Source organism: Meleagris gallopavo, chromosome 1 (genome assembly GCF_000146605.3).
Source record: "Meleagris gallopavo isolate NT-WF06-2002-E0010 breed Aviagen turkey brand Nicholas breeding stock chromosome 1, Turkey_5.1, whole genome shotgun sequence".
In the NCBI taxonomy this organism is placed as follows: Eukaryota; Metazoa; Chordata; class Aves; order Galliformes; family Phasianidae; genus Meleagris; species Meleagris gallopavo.
This window is the reverse complement of record NC_015011.2, coordinates 29,139,672-29,144,105: the sequence shown is the minus strand read 5'-3', so window position 1 is coordinate 29,144,105 and position 4,434 is coordinate 29,139,672.

Sequence of the window (4,434 nt, the reverse complement as noted above, 5' to 3'; positions counted from 1 at the left end):
AGCATCATCCAGTGCACATATGGCAGCCACTTTGCCTTTGGAGATATTAAAGCATTAGATGGAGGCCAGGTGCGATGATCTATGATGCATACAAAGGCCTTTTATTCAATACAAGATGACCAAAAGGTTTTGCTGGCTTCAGAAAAAAAAAGTTTTAAGCATCTTAAAGTCCTTTTCCAGCAAGAGAAGAGCGTGTAGAAAATGCAGCAAATACAGGTGTTCCAGCTAAAGAGTTACCTTCATGATTGCTCTTTCTCCACTTACCTCACTTCTAAATGTAGGGCCATCGTGAACATGCGGAAACTGAAATCTGTGCTCAGGGTAAATGTTAGGTGCTTTTATGGCCTCCGGAGGGAGAATGCAAGCAGAGCATGACTCACTTGTGTTGGGCTGTATCTCCTCAGATACATGGAGACCATCATTTGTATTTTGTGTCCTGGCGTGTTCTCACCTCGGATTCACCACCTGCAGTTATAAATTTTGCCTGGCAATAATGCAGTGATGTCAGGTCGCAAACACAATCTCTTTATTAACTTGTTTCAGTTCTCACATCTAATCTTCATCCCATAGAAAACAGCCAGGACAGGCTTCGTAAGGTCCCATTATCTCCAATAGTTTGATCTGAAGAGCACAGCAAAACTATTGGCAGAATGTGGAGTGAAGAGCATCTCCAAAGCAAGCGCTGGGAAGAATGAGCATCGCGACCCAGGTGCTCTGTGTGATACTAATCCGCCAAAGTTTGGGTATAAGCTCTTTCCCACCTTGGCTGCACAAAGCCACACTCTTCCTGGCATATCCCAGCATATTTCAATTCCCCCCAGTTCTGATGGTGAAAGGAAAAAATGCCTGATTTTTTACATTAGGAATGATGATGATACTAAATCTGGATCCTCAGAACACGGTGATGATGTTATTAGAAGACAGCACGGACACTAATTATCTTTGCAGGAACTGATCACCTGGTTAAAGAAACAGGAGGTCTTTGTTGTCCCACGTTGATAACAGACCGACAGTGATGATGCTAAAGCAGCCAAAGTCACTGCTTCCCCTGGTGTGAAGGCACTGGACAAATCAAATGCATGGCTGCAGTAAAATCAAGACATTTAGCTTATTTTCATGGTTTCCTGAGGAGATGCATCAGAGCTGGGGTCTGATCCACCAGCTCCAGCACAGGGTCCTTTGTGGGATGCAGCATGGAGATCATGAGAGACAGTGGTCACACCTGTAAAGTCCCTCTGCCATTTGAACCCAACATAATGTCAGGCACAGAATAAAATAGAATAGATAAGTTGGAAGGGACCTACAAAGATGACTGGGTCCAACAGCCCAACCTCTTCACAATTAACTAAACACTGAAACACCCTGTTATGGGCATTATCCAAATGCTTCTCTCATAGTTTTGGCTGGGAGAGATATATATCCATTGTATGTACTATTTTTCCATAGACTCTTGTATAGAGCTCTATTTTGCAGTTTTGATGCAAATAGGGCTGATTCCTTACTGGTGTTTAAGCTGCTGCTGAGCTTATCCTTTCATCCAGCAAACTGGTATTCTAATCATACAAGGAGATCAGGTTAGTAAAACAGGACTTGCACTCGATGAACCTATGCTGGCTATGACTGACAAAGGAAATCTTCTTCAACAGCAGCCAAAACAATCTTCTCCATTACTTTTCCAAGGACTGAGGTTAGATGGACAGGTCTGTAGTTTCCCAGATCTTCCCTCATGCCACATTCCCACTTTGCCTTTAGTGGGTTGTTGAGATGAATCCATTTATAACATCTGCTGATTCCTTTGGAACTCTGAAGTGAATCTCAGCAAGCTCCATGGGCTTATGACCATAAGGACCCTTACAATTTCAGTGTCCACAAAAAGAAAATGCTTGCTCTTTTAATCATGGACCTGAACATTACAGACCATTGTTTGTATTTAATACCCCAAATCCCACTAATACTATATTTGATACTATAAATAGAGACAAAAAAAGTATCCTTCAGAACAAGCAAATCAGGCCAAGGTTTCTAAGACACAGCATGACAGGATGGCATGTGGGATCAAAATCAGAGAGGCAAGGGTGCAAAATGAGATGAGTAGAGCAAAGGGTACAGCAGGTAACAACATTCTGTTGCAAAACCACATTTAGAAGATGGGAATGAGTAGGGAAAGAGTTTATCAGCAAAGCAGAGATGTCGGGAAGATAGTGAAAGCGTGTACAAACTGTGCTGAACTGCTGAATCTTTTTCACTTTCAATTTTTGCTGAAATCCTTCTTATTATGACACAGCTAAAATAATGAAAGAGATGTTAGACAGGTTGAAATACTGTGCGTACGCTTAGGAAAGACAGGTATTTTGATGTGAATTTAAAATCACAGTCCTTTTCAAAATCACCATTAAATATTTGGGGAAATGGCAATGGTCATCCCTAACAGTGCTTGTGAGATGAGGAGGTGCCAGGTTCTGGTTGGTTTACCCTAGAGTATGTGTTTAGGAATGAGTGAATGAATGAATGAATGAATGAATGAATGAATGAATGAATGAATGAGAAAGAGAAAACGTGACCAAGAGAGGACAGAGGAAAGGGAAAGAGGGTGGGAAGGAAGGATGGAACTGTAGATCATTTTAGAAGATTCAGTCTATATTCAATTCCTGGAAAATATTGAGCAGAAGGCTAGTGCTTCTGTTTGTAGTCACCCAAAAGGTAACATGTCATCAGCAAACATCAGTTTGTTGAATTTAGCTATCAAGTAAGCAATCATCTCTACAAATACAAAGCAGGAATTACTGGCCAATCTCTCACAGGCAGACAGAGGCTAAGGATCAGTATCAAAGCACAACTGAATCAATAAAATGTGGGGATTGTGAAAAAAACAAACTTCACCTGAAAAGTCTGTAACAAGAAGTCTCATTTATGTGTAAAATGTGTGACCCTCATCTTCTCGGCAGCTCTGAGACCTTTCCTGCACATCAGTGACTGGATGTAGGCATCAGCTTTCAGAAAGCTGTTTGCCAGCTGTTGTCCAGCAGTTGGCCTGCTTGAGACCAACCATTATGGAGGCAGAGCTCAGCTGCACTGAACTGGTTGTGATGATACACAGACTTGCTGTGAAATGCAATAAAAACATGAATGATGTGTTGTAAACAGTCCCTGGGTTGCACTCTCTAAGCAGAGCAGTACATCACGGACAAACTAATTCTTCAGCTTTTCCATCTAATGCACACTCTGGGTGAAATACATCTGTAGCTGTATTTTCTTCCTGAACAGACATCTCCAGTATGTGTTTCTGAATCCATAAAATGAATTCAGCCAGCTCTAAGGGGTGATAGATGATGTCTGCTGAGCATGCAAGGTGTCTAAATGCATTTTGCAGGCAAAAAGTTGGCACGAGGAAGATCCCACACACGATAGTAGAATCATCGTATCCCTCCAGCATCATGTCTCTACCTGGCCATGGGTGATCTATCCCCATAGGGGACCTGGGAGAGGAACCTCATGAGGTTGGGCAGAGAGGATCCTTATGATTTTCAGCATGGGCAAGGATGGAGTCCTCCAAAGGGGAAGGAATAACTGCACACAGCAGTACAGCATAGCAGATGATCTGATGATCTGCTGGAAAGAAGTTCTGCAGAGAAGGACCTGGGCATCCAGGAGGACCAGCAGTGTACCCTTGTGGCCAAGAAGGCCAATGGTAATCTGAGGTGCATTAAATTGAGTGTGACCAGCAGGCTGAGAGAAGTGATCCTCCCCCTCTACTCTGCCCTAGGGAGGCCCCATCCAGAATGCTGTGTCTGGCTCTGGGCTCCTCAGTTCAAGGGAAACTGGGAACTACTGCAGAGAGTCCAGCAATGGGCCACAGTAATGAGTGGAGGCTGGGGCATTTTCCCTAGGGGGAGGGCTGAGTGCCCTGGGACTGTTCAGCCTGGAGAAGAGAAGACTGAGAGGGAATCTTATCAACATTAATTAATAGCTAAAAGGGGTCAAATCACTTGAGTGGATGGGGCCAGACACTTTTGGTCATACCCAGATACATGACAAGGACAATGGGTACAAACTGGATCCCAGGAATTTCCATCTGAACATGAGGAAAAGTTTCTTTATTTGAGGTCACGGTGCACTAGAACAAGTTTCCCGGAGATGTTGAGGATCCTTCTTCTGTGGAGATATTCAAAACCAACCTCAACACTTTCATAGAATTGAAAGGGACCCCTTAAGGTCCTCTTGTCCAACTCCCCTGCGATGAACAGGGACATCTACAGCTCAGTCAGGTTGCTCAGAGCCTGGCCCAGCCTGATCTTGATTGTCTCCAGGGATGGGGCATCCACCACTTCCCTGGGCAATCTGTTCCAGTGCCTCATTGCCTTATCGTTAAAAATTTATTCTTGGCTTTATATCCAATTTGAATCTCCTCACTTTTTAGTTTGAAACCATTTCTCC